At 33.1% G+C, this 19,421-nt stretch overlaps 1 protein-coding gene across 1 annotated transcript in view; it reads left to right on the top strand.

Annotated features, from left to right (window-relative positions):
- The window catches only part of prage (RNA exonuclease prage), a 36,946-nt gene that overhangs the window by 1,856 nt on the left and 15,669 nt on the right, over positions 1–19,421 (top strand). The gene's annotated exons all lie outside the window — the stretch shown is intronic.

Raw genomic sequence — 19,421 nt, forward strand, 5'->3', positions numbered from 1 at the left:
CGGTGGAAATGTTAGTTGGAAATAAATTTATCGAAATAAATGAAATGAGGCTGAGTGCGATGTAATAGCAGTAACGAAGCGCGTCGCGCACACGCTTTGCAACACTATTCGATCCGTCCCCATGTTAATACGCGAAGAATTGGCGGGAAATTACTCTTTTGCTATGAATGGAGTTTCATCGACTATTTGTTATCTATAATTTGTTACAGTACAAATGATTTTTGTGTGAACGCGCTAATGTATTGGCGAGAATATTATACCTACAGGAATTGTTCGTTACTTCATTTTAGATGTTTCATTGTAATTATCGCTACCATCTATTTCAGTTATCGCGCACATATTAGATAATACGTTTCAGCCTAGTCTAACAGATATCTAAGTCTTTGTATTGCGTTTGCTAAGCACATGTCTGAACGATAATGAATTATTACAATTAAAAAGATACGCATCGACGGAAGCTGGAAAGATTAAATCGTTTTATTAGGAATGCGTTATTAGGAAAGCGCAAGATCTTGATAAACTTCTCAATATTTACTCGCTTGTTGAAATTAAGAATAGCGCATCAGCGGGTGGCGAGTAACTTTTTGCTGCAGAAAAGAAATAGACAGACAAAATGGTGGGGGTAAATCAAAGAAGGAAAGCGCAGCTGCGTCAGCGCGCAATACATATTTCGTGCTGGAACATGCTTCTGCATACTCTGCGAACAAAGTGGACCAAACTGCATGCATTATACTGTTTGCATGTTTTTAAGATATTTAAAAGATATTATTTTTTTAGAGGTTAGGTTCGAGCTTCACTGAATTGTATTTCTTTTTTCTATTTATTGATTTTCGTACTATCTATCGTGATATAATCAATTACGTAATCATTAACGATTGTTTCTTTCTACTGTATTAGCACTAGATCTACTTGCTAACGACTAAAATACAAAGCTTGTATGAAAGAAATCAAAATGAAAGATGACAAATAAATAATATAAGCAGAAAATCGAGCTCCATCTATATATTTTACAAAAAATTATTAAATTGTTTCAAAATTCAAAATTTTTATGAAAAATTGCGAATCGATTATTTTGACTAGTCTAGTAGTTCTAGTATTAAAATACTTTTATAGTAATTATGATCTTAAAAATATAATGCAACTTTATGAACATCTGATACAATTGTTGTTAAATTCACAATGTAGTAGTTGCGAGGCGTAATTTAACGATATTCGAGTGATGTTGAGAGCGCGATCTTGAAACCTGGTTCGTGCGAGTAAGCGCGTGTACGAAAATCCGCACTTCTCGCGGCACGATTATCAAAGCATGTCGATCACTGAAGCCGGCTATAAGCCAGCGTGTGTCATTCCTTCGAGCCATCGCTGTTATATCTTTGTCGCCATGACAATGAATTTATCGTAGGAAAGAAACAAAACGTGGTACATGCATAGTTTTCTGTGCGTTGTTCGACATCAAGCGTTGAAGAGAGCATTGGGGGGGGGGGAGGCAATGGGCACCCTTGCGTATAAATAAACCGACATCGCTCCTGTGTATTTATACGCGCGCCTCGCGTGCGTACACGTGTACTTGCGAGGAGAAACGTTCAGGGCCGTACGGACAAATACGCCCGACGAATGGACAATTGATACTGGCTTGTAGGGATTTTTTTCGAGGACTTTTTATTTATGGCAACCGGAAGCAACTATTAGACACGTTTCTGTCGTTCATCCTTAATTTCTTCATTGCCTCGACCGATACAAAACATTAACGAATTCGGAATTAGATGGATTTTCCGAGGACGTGCTGTATTTTGTTAATCTATTTCCGTAAACGTATTACATGTTTAATTATTATAGAGATTATTGAGGACAAGTAAGCCAGTTAGCTACATAATTATTTAAACAAATTTTTATATGATGGATAGATTTAGTTTTTGAATAATTTTAATGAAATAGTTAATATAAAAAGGTAATTGATATTATTGGAATAATTTTAGGTAATAAAAGTTAGTCGAAATTAAGCGTCCATTACGGATAGTCTCACGTGTTGAAAATTATGATCAAGTTGATATTAAAAACAAGAAATCTCGCGGCACGCGATTTCTGTCCCGTTGTAGCGGGGAATATAAATTTGTCGCAATGCGCTACATTTTCCGGGCCAGTGCGGCAACACACGTCCCTGAAAACTCGCAACACGCGTTGCGAATAGTGCACTGACCGTAGGCAACTATATATTTCTATTTGTCGATCGGTTTTGCTTTCTCCATTGAATAAAATATTATATGCGTAAATATGTAGTTACATATGTATGCATATGCTGCGCGATTAATCCAGCAATATATTTGTTGAAGGAAAAAATTATTTAAATAAATATTACATAGTTTGGACAAGTTGTGTATAATATATTTCCTAGCAGATAGAATTTTTTAATTAAAAACCGAGAATTATATTTCTTGTTAAATACGCATATGTAGTCTAATACTCCTGGAATAATAGTATTCTATCTAAAATACTAAATCATGATTTCCCAATATGCTATCAAGTATTGTAAAATACGTAATTGCAAGATTGTCGACTCAAGGATTTTTTCTAAATATAAGCGAATGCTTTATGTAATACACATGTATGTAAGCGTTATAACTCATAATTAAAAATTCTTTGAATTTTTTTTTACATGCAAAATATATTACTACATTTTTGTATATTTATCATTTTACGTGGACAGAACAGAAAGTTATTTTTGTTCAAAAATTGGTATCTGTACGTTGAAGATACGAATATATTTGAATAAACATAAATAGAAACTTGCATTTTATCTATTGCGTTATGATACTGGGAGACTTGCAACTGTCGCGATAGAATAGCCATTCTCGCGTAAAATTTACGTATTGCCTCTGTTCCGTGCCATTTAATCGAAATATATCATTTTTGGAACATCGTTATTTCAGAAATTTTGCTATTAGTTATTTCAAATTTTAGAGAACAGTTAACAGAGAACAGTAGTCGTCATGAATAGAAATGTTAATTCTTACGTAATTTCATACAGTTCAGAAGTCTGGAGTTCGTATTCTTTAATCGATAAATCTTTTCCTTCGCAATCATTAATGTCTCTCTTTTCGAAAACGTATAATATTATCTTCGTTTATCGTCATTTAGAATAGAGATAACGTATCATTACATGTTCTTGCCGACCAGGCAGGGAATTTCATATTGTTTCATACGATCGATATTTTAATTGTTACACGCCACGTTAAACGATTCGAAATTTGATTATCGCTTTCGAGTACATATTTTTCATTTCAACTAATTTCACGGTTATTTCACAAACAGATGCTGATTTATACGCATATGCAGAGAAGTGAAACGCTTGAAAATCCTGGCCTTTATGAATTTTTGTTGTTTCCAAAAATTCATAATTATAATTAGATTTATGTATATTCATTTGTCGCAAGAAGATGAAATAAATAATAGTAAATTGGGCTATTATTTAGAAAACTGTCGTCATCTTGGATTTCGATGACTTTTTTAATATGTCGGTAAGAATCAACATTTTGAACAACTTTTTCCTTTGCGTGTATCGTCGCTCGGTCTTCCAAGGAAACATACCGAAGCGTCAATCGTCGATCTTGACGAAATTTATGTACCATGTAGTTCTTATAAAAATATTTGACACGTATTTCTTTTCTATCGTCAAACGTCCATGTTAAAAGAGATGAAAACCATTGCCAAAGTTGGGGCTGAAAAATTTGTTTCGACGAAGCTCGGAAACTACTACAAATAGAATGATTGTGTAAATTGATGAACTTAGTATTTTTTAACGACGAATGAGATCGTGTAAATTATTTTGTAAAGAATCCATTTGTCTTAGCAACGTATTAAAAATAGCATATTTCTAATCGTTTTTCCAAGTAAATGTTAACAAATTGTCTTAAATGTTTGTTTACAAACACTATATCTGTATGTACAAACTAAATACAAATTAGGATCTTGGCTTTTCCATTACAAAGAATTTATTATATTTGAAATTTTTTTATGCAAAAGAAGAAGTCGAAAATATAGAATAAAAATTTTTCGTTTGACTTTTTTTTTCGAGAAAATCGACTTTGAATTTTCGCTCGATACGCGTGCACTTTATCGCGTCTCGTTATACCGGATCTCACTGTAGATCGTTGTCTCGATGGAAAAATTGAAATAAAAAAAGTTTATTCTATATTTTCGACTTCTTTTTTCGCGTAGAATCACCCCCTTTCCGCTTGTACCACCAGTTACCAACCACCCTGTATATGCTAAACAATGAAAAGAACTGATTTGGTCGTCAGACACTCATTCGTGTTTAAATAATGAGTGCTATAGAAACGATTAATGTCAATTGTACATTATAGTTTTCATAATAATGGTCGCCCTCGAAGAAGCGATTAAAGCATAAATGTATTTTATACAACGCACGTTTTATTGTTAGAGCAACTATATTATGATAGTTGGAACGGTTCATTGGAAATTTGTAAAACAAAATTTCATGAAATTTTCTAATTCCTTTGACCAGTTATCTATGTAGTCACGTCGGTACCATGCATATTTAAACATTTGTTCATATCTAAGACAGGACAATTGATGACGCATCAACGATTGCAACTTTATTATATTATTCCGATGATATAAATTAATATTGAGATTTAAATTAATTGTCAAGTCTGAAAGTCAAGTCTAAAATATGGAATCCATAAGTATGGAATGGTTGTACAAGTTCTGTTGTACTTTTTGGTATTTCTAAAAATTTTAATGTTTTTAACTTAAAAGTTCTTTATTTAATTTCTCTGATGTAGATACTGCAACGATGACATTGAGGGCTTTAAATATTGTTTGCTGCACACGCACTCTTTACTATCAGCATTATAATTTGCAATACAAATGACAATTTTCTATCAGCTGATATCGTCGGTTGATTTGTATAGCTGTGAATAATTACTGATGTTGACATTTTAGAGAAATACTGCTATCTTGAAAATCATATCGAATAATTAATTATAATCAATTGTTTTGTTAGAATTCGTCTAAGAACAAGAACGAGTGTATGATAAATAATAATAAAATCAGCTGTTTTCAGAACTATCACATATTTACCCTAAAAATAACTGTAAATATTCAAGAAAATTTGTTAACATTTACCTGGAAAAACTATTAAAATTACGCTACTTTTTAATATAGTATTTTATAAAATAATAACAAATAATAAACAAATAGATTCTTTTGCAAAATAATTTACATCATCTAATTTGTTATTGAAAAACATTAATTTCATCAATTTATGCAATCAACTCTATCAGTAGTAATTTTCAAGAAATTCGTCGAAACAGATTTTCCAGCCCAGACTTTGGGGTTGGTTCTCAATATGCATGATTGCCGATAAAAAAGAAACGGATCAAATATTTTTCTGACAGCTACGTCATATATAAATTTCATTAAGATCGTTGGTAGACGCTGCGATATGATGATCTGTTGTTAATTTCCGAGATATGTGCAAGTATCACACAATGAATTCTACGTGTAATTGCGCATCCGTGGCAGCGTATACGTTAGTTTGGTAGCCTGCCGCTTCACCACAGTGGTAACAAGATAAAATGACAAAAGATAAAAATTAGATTTATGTTAGGCATAATTTTACCTATTCGCCGCTGTGGCGAGGCAATCGGCAACGAATACTAACGCATACATTGCCATGGACGCACAATTGTAGGCAGAAACTAAGGCCGAGTCGCGGTTACACGTGCTGAAACTTTTCTTTCGTAGATAATATCCAAACTACTTAAAATTCCCTTTACGATATCTCCAGCTTTTGCAAAGCCGAGGGAAAAATCGAGTAAATATGTATTCCACGATAACGCTACTGACGACTAACTCAGCTTTAATCTAGTCATCGGTTAATCGATCGGGAATTTTATCATCGATACTTTTGATTATATCAAATTCATTCACTAGAGCACATATTCTTCATTTCCAAATGCTATACCTATCGCCATCAAAAGGTTTTATATTTCTCTTCACTTTTAAAGCTTCCATTGTCTTTTGCATTAAAGTGCTTCACAAAATATACAGGGTGGTTGGTAACTGGTGGTACAAGCGGGAAGGGGGTGATTCTACGTGAAAAAAGAAGTCGAAAATATAGAATAAAAAATTTTTTTTTTTTTTAATTTTTCCATCGAGACAACGATCTACAGTGAGATCCGGTATAACGAGACGTGATAAAGTGCATGCGTACCGAACGAAAATTCAAAGTCGATTTTCTCGAAAACAAAGCCTCGAACGAAAAATTTTTATTCTATATTTTCGACTTCTTTTTTCGCGTAGAATCATCCCCTTTCCGCTTGTACCAACAGTTACCAACCACCCTGTATAATTATTACAGTTTAATCACGCGGAATTATTACAGAAAGGAATACAGAGTTATATCTTATATACCTTATATATATTATAGTCGCCCTTTACATGTCATTTGAACCTTTCAGGTATCTCAGTACCCATTTTAAATTTTGCCAAAGTTCTTTGTTACTTGTATTCATATATCTGCTTTAAATATTTACTGCTGTACTTAAATCAAGTGGTGTGCATATCGTTATATATGTTAATAATAATATATGTACTAACAGAAGAGATATACTAACAGCTCTACTATCGTGCATATTAAATTTCTCCAAAGCTGTCTTTATGTAAGCACTTTGATCTAAAGTAATTTTCTTGTTACTGTTTACAACCTTTAAATAAAAGAAAAAATATAATGCCTTTCAAATCTGTCGTGCTAAATTTATTCACTAAATAACTTTTACGATTATTCATTGTTCCACTGTTGACTTTAGCAATCACAAAATCCTCTACGTAAAGTACTGCATATAATATTTCTAGATATATTTGCTTTATCAGTTAATGTAGATACAACGATCAATAGATGAATTTCGAAAATCTTTTTCTATAAAGCTTCTTCAAATATTTCAAACTAATACCTTATTGCCAGTTTTAGACCATAAAAGAAAAGATCGAGCACACACGAGATCATATTGTATATCTCTCTCGTCATATGAAATGGGAGGAAGCTGTTTAATCCTATCGCTCTTTCCCGGCTCAAATTCCTTTTCTATTTCACTTTTATTATCTTGAAATAAAGACTTATTGCCGGTATCCATTTCGATCGCAGGTTTATCAACTTTGCCTCACAATTTTACTTCAGAATTTACTTTTATGCTCGGTTTCAATATGTTTGATTTACCGCTGTCAGACTTACAACCCTTTAAGTAATTTGTTTCATCTACAATCGTGTTCCTAACTATAGTAAATTTTCCTAGTTTTATCGTGTACATAAACAGTAGAACTGACATTTTCTAAATATCTTACTCGAGGCTTCCTACCGCGCCACGATTCATATGCTGTTTTATTTTGTTTTAAAGCTTTAGTCGGAATCAATTTGATTAGAATTATAGCAGTAAGGATTGATTCTCCCCAAAACACTTTTCTCTAAACTAACACCGCTTATCATTGCGCGTGGCTTGTCGTTAATCGGTTATTTCATAACTCCGTTATCGTTCTTATCATACGTTTCCAAACACTATTCAATGGAAAGATTCGTAGAACTGTCGAATGATAATTGATTCCTCTTTGTACACAATGGTTTTCCATCTCATGTGAAAATTATTCCTCCTCATTATTGTAATACAAATCGAAAACCTCTAAATTGAATCACCTTATGCAATAAAATCACGAAAACCTGAAACATCTGATTTATACGTAATTAAATTTTTATTATTAATGATTGAAGAAGTGATTCGACCACAAACACGAACAAACATGAAATTTTATCTATTGCTTTTTCAAACAGTAGTCCTGCTTGTTTACTATTTATACAAGCTTCGCATAAATTATCATTAGGTATAATTTTGTCAATATGGTTTATATCATCGATCATTTGCTTACTCTTCAATTGTAAAAATTTAGATTTTCCTACGTGCCCTAAACGTTTTGATGCCATAAATCATAATTATTATTTATAGCATCATACGCTTGACAATTATTAGAATTTGCCTCTTTTTCTATTAGTTTCAAAATTAATAACTGTTACTGTTTCAACCATTCGCGATCTCGAAGAAGCGCGTCAACGGGAGTCGTAAATTCCCGTTACGATTCGAATAATCCACGCCATGAATAGATCGATCCCCTATTTCGTTTGGGATAATAGGGGTGGTTGAGTGAGTATAACGCTGTTTTTAACAGGTTACAATATTACCTATTTCCAACAATTCAATAACTTCAATATTTGATACAACTGTGAGGATGTCGACTGCCAAACTACTAGCGAGTACGGAATGAGACTCCTTTTGGCGTTGGCGATTAGACTTCTTTCGATTGACTGACTGTCTGCTGTTGTGTTATTACGGAGGAAAGCTCGGCATGGGTGGGTTTCAGGTACGAAGAAAGCGGATTCGCTGGTCACACTTTTCGTTAGGGAAGTGAGAGTAACGATCCGCGATGCCCATTTGTATGACCAACGTTAATGAATGAGAATAGATGGAGGAAGCCTTCTACCAACGTGGGTGTCACCACTCGTGGGTGACATCGTTCACGAGAAAACCCCGCTTTTACCGTTAGGTAACTACCTGCTTTCTCCGTAATTTGTAAGAGCGCACAATAAACCTAAGGATTATTCTAAGGATCATTCATAAAACAAAACACTTACAGGATTAGAGATTCCTTCAATTTAAAAGGACTACGTTAAAAGCATTAATTTCAAAGTGTTTACGTTTTATGGTGGGTCCTTGGGTTTATTGAGGGTCTGAATAATGGTACGTGGATCTTTGGCGGCCAGACAACAAGGGATGGCCTGCGGACTGTCGGACACGACATAACAGTTACATTGTGTAACCCTAAACCTATTGACATTTCAGGTATACCTATTCCCATTATGACCGGTCAAATGATCGGTTTTTAAAACAACTTATATGTTTCTTAATATGGAACGAAGACAATAGCCAATTGATAGTAAAAAAATATAGCTTGTTTTATTTAGAAATAACTGATATATATTTTATTCTTTTCCACCGCGTTCTTTACAAATTGTACGATTCTCAATTCCAAATTCCACATACATATTTCTTACATTTTAAACCATCTTCGAGATTTTGATTTTATAGTTTCGAATTTCTATTTTTTCGCCATTTCAATGGTCCTATCTACGTCGAATTTGGTACTATTATACAGGGTGGTTGGTAACTGGTGGTACAAGCGGAAAGGGGATGATTCTACGCGAAAAAAGAAGTCGAAAATATAGAATAAAAAAAATTTTTTTTTTTAATTTTTCCATCGAGACAACGATCTACAGTGAGATCCGGTATAACGAGACGCGATAAAGTGCACGCGTACCGAGCGAAAATTCAAAGTCGATTTTCTCGAAAACAAAGCCTCGAACGAAAAATTTTTATTCTATATTTTCGACTTCTTTTTGCACGTAGAATCACCCCGTTTCCGCTTGTACCACCAGTTACCAACCACCCTGTATATGGAGTTTGCGCCAAACTTCAGAAATCAAAGCGAATATATCGGTTTGCAAGCGATGGCTTCGTTGATTTCTGTTACCAAATCGAATAAACCTTTCCTTTCACGATAACGTTATTTCTGCTTATAACGTTTGAGAAAAATGCCGGATCCTATTTTCTGTTCCATAGAATTGATTTTTTTTTATTTTAATTTCTGCTTTATAATTTGTCCAGCTGAACATTTGGTAAATTAAAAGTGATATGTCTACAATTTTTAACCTCATATACGCCGCGTGCTTACAGAAATGCAATAAATGCGTATAATTTTACAGTAGATAAATCGCATTTAGTTCCCAACACTCGAAACGCCTCTGCTTCTACTGTTATAAAAAAATACCAATCGTTCAACCGGTCAAACGAGCAGTCGTGGTAGGTAAAACAGTCAACGTATTCTTTTCAGAAAACAAACAATAAGAAGAGAAGTGAACATTAAGAAATTCATTGTACGTATATTATAAGAGAAGTCGTGAAGGTAAATGGCGATACGATAATATTGTATGTAAGAAATTCTGAATGAAATTAAAAAAGAAAAAGATAAAGTAGGTTTAGTGTTAAGAGCTTACCTTTCGTTTTAGTTTTACCGCTTTTGCTCGTCTCCTTTCTCATTGACAATAATGGTCACTTCTGTGTGTTGCATTTTCTGTACAGATAATATGGAGTTTCCAGATTATAAAGAAAATCCTCGAGAACACCTTGAATACTCATGTTACTGGCACATGGATTTTTCTTTCCTTCGTTGCTGTTATAAAAACTTCCTTTTCCCGCTAGGAAAATTTCTCTCAACAAATTCAATTTCTTTGTTCAGATTCAAATTCTTGAAAATGAATCTTTCTTTATTGTTGAGACGATCCGATGGTGCAAAGTGCAAGAGAAAAGCAAGCTTGTTGTTGATATTAGATTGATAATCTCCAGTCGTGAAAACAAAGTCAGACGTGTTGTCTTCTGTTGTTATTGGTTGAGTTGTTTGAACTTTTTGAACGTTACGTTGAACGCTTCTTCTATTGTGGAAACAATTTCTTATTTTGTAATCTTTTCTCTCGCGTTGATGACGCTTTGTAATTGATGCATTCTTCTTGGATTTGCAGAACTGCTTTTGTTTTATACGATTGTTTTTAAATAACTAGAAAATAATCAAAATTATTTTCTGTAGAATTTTGTATATCTGCATGCTCAGCTTGAACAAGTTTTACGCTTATACAACTGCTCTCGTTTCTTAATTTTACTTCAAGATCCAAAAGTTTTGTTTTAACGAAAGTCAAAGTTAAATTCTCGTCAAATAGAGTTGCTATTGCCGCTATTATACCGTCATGTGAGTTATTACATCAAGATGTGACACTAGTCAACAATAAACGTGACGCTTCGTGTCTGTTCCAACTTGTCAAAAATTATTCAATGTTTCACCGGCGATGTATCACCGCTTAGTTTTAATCCCAACAATTTCCTTCGTAGAGCAGATTGAGAGTGGCAAAACTTTTTCTTTCCTGCATGATATCCAAACTATTGAAAATTCCCTTTGCAGTACTTGCAGCTTTTGCGAAGCCGGGGAAAGAATCGATCACTTTGATCACATCAATCTCATTCACTAAACCACATTTTTCATTTCCACGCGCTATACCTGCCACTATCAAAAGGTTTTATATCTCTCTCCACTTTGAAACCTTCCATTGTCACTTGTATTTCACAAAATATATAACTACAAAAATTATTACAAAAAGGAATACAAAGTTAGTAAACAATGCATTCTGGTCCCGTGACCTGTTAGTTAAAAGCAACAAACTAAATAATAATTATTTAATTTAGTTCACTCCTCGTCGAGGAACACACGTCTGCGTGCCCAATTTTCTGCACAAATTAACTGCAACTGACCGAACGAACGAAGAAACGAAATGGCTGACCGCTCGTACTAGGTAAATAGTTGCTATTGTGTCCTCCACTCAGGTCTACTCAGGTCAAAATCCACGCATAACAGAACATTTAGAATACACAGGATTAAGTTCTTGCAATGATTCATCGCACACCCGTACACTCACACTCCTGACGGTAATCCAACATTCAGAATCAAAACAGCCTTTTCAACATTACGTTTCTGTGATTTTCAATTTATGAACTTGTTCGGTGTGGCTTCTGAACAACTCAATTACGAGAGGTACTCGATATATTACTATGTGGAAAGGTTCGATTTTAACACTTAGCCGACCGAATAGGGAGATTTCCCCTCTGTGAAGAACATCGTTGCGTGACCGAGCGGGGAGATCTCCCTTTTTAACTTTGTCAACGCCTCTTTTCTTTTTTTTTTTGTTGTTATTATCAGTTATTGTTTACCTGGAATTGTTAATTGCGCCACTTTTTCTGCTTTTATAAAGTACAGTGTATAATAAAATACACGAGTTTAGTGGTGTCAAAATTAATGAAGAAGTTACACTATCAGTTATTTCTAAATAAAATTATAATTGAACGATATCATACTGTAAAAAAATGTTAAAATGCATTATGAATTTTTAATTTCACGTTCAAGTCGTGTTATTTATCTTTAGCCGTCTTTAATGTTTTTAATTTTACCTATATTTTTTTATACTTTTAATTTGATGTTTTGTATAAACAATATGTGAAATCATTAAACAAAATCATTACCACAAAATATAATTGGCCAGTCAAATAATTTTTAGACTTCTTTATTTTTTAAGTAGTAAACATTAGTCTTCGATACTTGGAAAAATGCGCGGTAGACAGCGTATAGATTGGCTTGTCCGAGCGCGGTGGACAGCGTATAGCACGCTGTGGCGTGCTCGGTTGGCTAAGTATTAATACGTTAGGGAATTAGGCGATCGAGTTCCATCTTTGCATAGAGTGACCAAAACACCATCGTAAAACTGTAAAATTGTCCTCCGTTGAACCGAAACGAAGGGAAAATGCGTCGTTTAACGACCAGATAGATTGTAAGTTGTAACGTTTTCATCAGCACGTAAATAGACTTAATCAAACGGTGATTGTGCGATAGCTGTTCGAGACGCAACGATATCTCTGTAAATGTATTTCACGGAACAGCGAAATCGTATATAGGTACATACAGTATCGCAGAAAAGTCTTAGGTGATTTATAATAGCAATCTCATGAACTACATTTTTAGGAAATATTTTCATAGAATGTTGATAAAAATCTTTAATTATCGCCTTTGTGACATTACTCGTGTTTATAATTCTTCCTGATTTATATATTTTAAAAATAGTTTCACGGGTTTGTAGAAATTTTCTTAATTTGCCAGCTAAAAGACAAATTGTTGCATTGCATATAATATAACTAATTAGAATAAAGAAATTGCTAGGAAGAATGTCAAACGAATATTTTTATTTGGCAAATCTAAGACTTATGCACGGTACTAAACGTGCAAAATAACTAAGTTTAGAAATAGGTCGCGCTTCGTTTTGTACGTTGACACGTGAAGATATGTGCTTTGTTTTATTGTTTGTATAAATCTAGGTTGAGATTAGGTACGTTACTATTTCTTGTAGATGTATGTTAGAATCAGAAAATTAAAGCGCATTGCACGCGCCACAACAATGCGAATATACCATGACGAATACAGAGAAATTTGCTTCCCCGTTTCTTTCATCATTTTATTTTCTTTTTTTTTTTAATCTAACGAAAAGATCAGTTTTATAACACAAATAAGCACAGCAGTAACTTTGTGACGAATTATTCTTTAAAGTTACTTCACTTCCTTAACTTTGCCTACTTTCACCACGGTAGATCGGATCGATCTTGATACAAATCGCAATTTAATTTTAAACGTTAATGCGCGACCAATACGCTGTAAAACCAATGAGTGGCGAGAATCATACACGTAAATCTTTTTAACTTAGCAATAAATGTCCGTGATTGATAGTGACCTTTTTCTTTTTTAATATGATTAATAATTGACGATAGGATGAAACTTAATCGATTTTATTGGGTCGCGAAATTCAAACGGCGTTTCATACATACCATTAATTTAATGTTTAATTACAACACCAAATTATATACTGATAGAAGAATGCAAAATAATAGAAATAAAAGAAATAGCATTAAAAAGAGCAGCAAGGTACGAAGAGAAAGCCCTAGAATCAAAAAAGGAATTAGTAAAGGAGTGTATGAAGGAAAGAGAGAGAGAGAGAGAGAGAGAGAGAGAGAGAGAGAGAGAGAAACAGAAGAGAGAGGGAGAAGGATAAGGGAATCCAAGTATGATATACATTACAGAAACGTAGCCAAAGAAAAATTACCAAAGTACTTAGAAGGGAGGATGAAGTGGAAGGACAGAAGAATACTGGCAAGATTCAGATGCGGAAACGAGACCAAAGCAAGGGAATACTGGAAAGAAGAGGGGAAAAAAGATGTAGACTATGCAGAAGGAAAGAAGAAGACCTAAGACATGTAATAGAAGAATGTGAAATAACGGGAGGACCAAAGGACATAGGAAAAACGCTAAACGAGACTGGAGAAGGTTTAGCAGAACTGAAAGCAATAATAGAGAAGAGAAGGGCAAACGACAAGAAGGAGGCACAGCAAGGAGGCTAAAGACCAAAATTGTAATAGTTTTTAGTCATTAGTTGCTAATTTATAATTCCTAATTTTTAGTTTTTAGAGGTAGAATAAGTAAGGTAGTGCAATAGAATAGAGTGGAAAAGAGGGGAGGTAGACATGTAAGAAGAGAAACAGACATAAGAGATGTAAAATCGAAAGTTCGTCTAAAGCCGAAAGGCACGGACTAAGCAATAATAATAATAATAATAATAATAAATAATATAATGTTTAATTTTTATATTTTTGTGATATCTACAAAATGTGCTTTAGTGCACAAAATATTGAAGACATATTCATATAATATTAAGAAGAGATTAAATATGTATATTTATATATTCCGTTATGTAAACGTAAATATACATATTTATTCAATTTTAAAAAACAAATATTTTTTCCGAGTTATTACGAGGAATATCTATTTTATATTAGGAACAAAATATTTCCTTCGAAGAAACCAGAAATATTTATTTTATATATTAAAAGTAAAATATTTTGCTTTTAAAACATTGAGAGAATTATATTTGTATCTTCAATTTTGTTAACAATATTATGTTTTATTTAAAAAAAATTAATTATTAAAAAAAACAAAAAGCTTTTATCGACTTCAGTTCATATATTCCCCGGTCATACAAAATTGCAATAAAAGCAAGTAATTCGATAATTGAAACTGTCCAAACACTTTTTAAAACACTTATAACATGTTTGTGTTGCTTATCAAGTGGTTCTTTGGACATTTTTCTCCTTGCTATCTGACGATTTCCCTGCTTCTTCACTTTCACCTGATTCGAGAATTTCAATTCCATCCTTGTTTTGAGGTAATTCGTTTTCATTTTCTTCACAGTTTGTGCCAGAGCACGCCTCACTTATACTTATTATTTTCTCAATATGTTATCTCCTCTTCTAGACACATTCTGATGCACATAGAAGGGCTATTATTTGTCAGAACAATGAAAGGTTGCATTTCACAATACCACTGATACCCAAAATTCTCTTCTAATGCTTGTCTCTTCCTAGGGGTTTCCTCTATAATATTTTTCTTTATAACGTAAATACGAAGGACGTTTTCTCAGCCACGTTAGATTTTTATGAATACCACTATTGAGGACAGTACACATAAGTAAACAAGAGTAGCTACAACTGATGATACTGAGAACAATAGTCAACGACCCATGGTATGTCAGAAACGAGGATATATGCAAAGACATAAAAATAACAATGGTCAAAGTCGAAATCGGTAGGTATGCAGAAAAATACAGGAGAAGAACGGCAATACATCAAAACCAGCTGGCTGCTGAAGCGAGAAAGACTTTCATGAAAAGAAGACTTAAAAAAAAAATAAACACCTCACTGACGTCACTAAAGAAAGAAAGTACATAAACTCGAAGATGGTATTTCGCTAGTGGTAGCCTTCCACATGTTATTTAGCAATTACGCTAGGAAAATTTACAGAATGTCTAGCTGGACAAATTGTAAAGTACAAAAAAAAACAACGTTAGGTTTGAGATATTCGAAGTATCGCCGTTGCATTGTTTATGTCTACTTCTGATGTTCATTTTTTCGAAAAATTAACACTTTCGTCATATTCGTTTATATTTATTGAATTTATTAATGCTTTGATTAGCGAAGTCAATTTACTAGCATTAATGCTTAATTTACGATCGTGTCAAGTCGACGCGTATCCGTAGAGATAGCTATACCAATTATTATTTAATTCAAATTTAAAAATTTCGAAGAAAATGAATTGTGTATATATATATATCTGTCTCATTAAATGGATAAAAGTTAGTACAAGTGGTGGAAGAGAAATCTAAATGGTTTATGTAATTTTCCTCGTGAAATTCGAAATGTGTCAAAATAACGTGTGCCGTAAACCTAGCGATAAAATTTCCGGTTTATAATTATTAATATATTCGTAAACGACTTGTACAAAAATTTGAATATTTTCGTGAGTCATTATAATTACCTACGTGAGTAACTCCTACTAGAACTTATTTTTCTGTTTATTGCTCTGTTGTTCGTTTGCTGGGCTCAGGAACCGGCTGTATGACTAAAAATCTACTAGTATATTGTTGTTGCGAGTGACTAATAGTAGTAGAGGAGGAACAATAATAGGCTTCATGCAGTACCGATTACGAATTTAGTGTGTTCCAATGATCCTGGTATTTTGTGCGAAAGAATAAATCGAAAATATGCAATAAACTCTTTTCATGTTCCGCTTCGTTTTTGATAAACATCAACTTGAAAGTGTGTATGGATATGTGAATTTGGCTAATTACCAACTAAGTATGAATGAATAATCAGCAAGTATGCGCGAAAATAAGTCGAAAAAATAGAATAACTTCCTTTTCTTCTGAGACCTCGTTCTGAAGACAACTGAGATTGAATATTTTTAATTAAGAATTAAAAGTCACTTCCCATACGGCTTGATACGCGCGTACTTCCCAAATTTTCAAACTCGATTTCCCAAATTAACGAAAATATTCGAAAATATAAACAAACTTTATTCTATTCTATTCTATTATATTTTATTTTATACTTTAGACTTATTTTTCCAGGTAGAATCCCACTCTAGCTAATTCATTACTAACAATGATATAGCATGTACAGGGTGGTTGGTAACTGGTGGTACAAGCGGAAAGGGGATGATTCTACGCGAAAAAAGAAGTCGAAAATATAGAATAAAAATTTTTCGTTCGAGGCTTTGTTTTCGAGAAAATCGACTTTGAATTTTCGCTCGGTACGCGTGCACTTTATCGCGTCTCGTTATACCGGATCTCACTGTAGATCGTTGTCTCGATGGAAAAATTAAAATAAAAAAAGTTTATTCTATATTTTCGACTTCTTTTTTCGCGTAGAATCACCCCCTTTCCGCTTGTACTAGTTACCAACCACCCTGTATATGACGGTATTAGATGCCAGGTAGTAAACAACCGCCGTCTATGCACAGATCAAATATTTTTTTACCACAACTGTTCAAACTCTTTTTAACATAAATTAAGATACGAATATAACCTAGAAGATGGTAAAAGTTGGAAGATTCGTGTTGGGTTTTCCCAAAGTTCGGGCGAAAGTAACCCACATAACTTTGATGATAAGAGAAAGAGAGAGATGAGTCAATGTCGAGGTTCTATTGTACAATAATTTACTAAGTAAATAACTGAGCAATTTTTAACATGTCCCAGCAGGAACTCTGAATCATTTTTGCCATGGGCTACCAGCTGTTCCGAAACTACTTGTAATCGTATTTACAATGTCGCAGCACCTGCGACAATAACGTTGTTAATTCCATTTGCGCTGTTGCAGCGACGGAGACAACAGAGTGCAGAAGGTTAATCATTTTCAAAACGAATAGATAAAATAAAAAGCAATAAATAAATAATTTGTAAAATTTAATTTGTTTTATTAGCAAGCTTATTACTGTTTTCTAAAGATACTTATTAATTTATGAATGTTTAATTCATGACTGGTGAAATTTTACTGGTAGTATTAGCTCAATCGTGCAGGAAGGTCTATGATTATTAACTGAGTTTTTAAAACAATTTTATGTTCAGTTGCGCTTAGTACGTAACGCTATCTTTTGATATGCGTCGTTGCATCATTCCTTATTTTTATTACAGGCTGATATTTTTCTAAATGATATTCTGATTGATTTTCTGCTCCTTTTATATGTATACATATTGTATTGTATATAATATTTATTATATATATACACATGTATTCACGGTGATTTATGCATTTTTTTCTGCCTATATGAAAACACAAACTTGTAATGTTAGATAACGAGTTCTCTTTTATTTATGGTAAAACGATGAAAGAATCGATTGTACATCTGCCATGTCTCCTTATAAACTTATAAGCGTTTCATTGCGATTTATCGCTAAATTGCAATGGTTACCACCTATGCAACACTTGCGATTTTTTCGAAATGTCGTAAAATGAGATATTTAGTATTTCATAACTTAATTAAGTGAGAATAAATAACAAAAAAAAAAGAATAGTCATATTATTTCTAATCTCTTCAAGAATCCTCGAAAGAAATTTGTTACTAGTACACCGTGTATATGATGACTCTTTCTGCAAATTATTTTCCATTTGACTATTTATACACTAACATACCACTTATGTTATTTGCGATATAAATTTTCTTATCTTAAACATATTTAGTAACCTGACTGTAACACGTGAACACTTCATATAATCTCTTAGTAACCACCAAGGCTGTTCAGCAAAATAAGGATTATAAAAAACCTAGGTTACTTAACAGGTCTTCCCGAGGAAGCAACGTTGAAGTACAATATCAAATCAGAGCATTTACCACTTAAATAAAGAAAAATATATAAATATGGGTGATATATATTTTTTTCTTTATTTAATTAATAAAAAAATAATATATATAACACGTGAACACTTCATATATTCTGTTAGCAATCATCAAGGTTGTTCAGGAAAATGAGGATAATAAAAAACCGCGGTTACTTAACAGGTCTTCCTGAGGAAGCAACGTTGAAGTACAATATCAAATCAGAGCATTTACCAATTAAATAAAGAAAAATATATAAATATGGGTGATATATATTTTTTTTCTTTATTTAATTAATAAAAAAAATAATATATATAACACGTGAACACTTCATATATTCTGTTAGCAATCATCAAGGCTGTTCAGGAAAATGAGGAAAATAAAAAACTGAAGTTATTTTTAACAAGTCTTCCTAAGGAAGCAATGATGAAGTACAATATCAAATCAGAGTATCTACCAATTAACATGTTGACGCCGGCGTGCGCCATCGGCGGCTCACACGTGTCTGTCCCGAGGAGCGGCGATGGGTCACACATGTATTTCACAAAACAGGTTTATATTATTTTATCCCAACATTATAAGCAGACATACGATAGTAAAAACATAACAATTCAATATTATAAAATTAACATAATTATTTCCTTTCTTCATGTAATCTTTTAAAACAAGTTAGGCAGAGTGCCTGTGGGGTTCGCTATTGATGAAAATGATAAATAATTTCTTCGCGAAATTTTAAAATTTTAATACTTTTAGTATCCCATTTTCTATGTACGTACCATGCATTTACGAGGCAAGACCCACATATTAATTCCATTACAATTTTTTTATACCATTTTATAGTTCCGCTCAAACAACTATAATAAGATGACATCTGATCGGATAGATCAAACCCCTTTTTAGCATCATTAAAAAAGAAAAAACAGTGTTTGGCTTCAATTTATTATTTTTCCTCTGAACAATAACACATCTATGATTTTTGGAAGTAGCTAGCATACATACTGGCCTTTTGT

Source organism: Bombus vancouverensis, chromosome 4 (assembly GCF_051014615.1).
Source record: "Bombus vancouverensis nearcticus chromosome 4, iyBomVanc1_principal, whole genome shotgun sequence".
Lineage (NCBI taxonomy): Eukaryota > Metazoa > Arthropoda > Insecta > Hymenoptera > Apidae > Bombus > Bombus vancouverensis.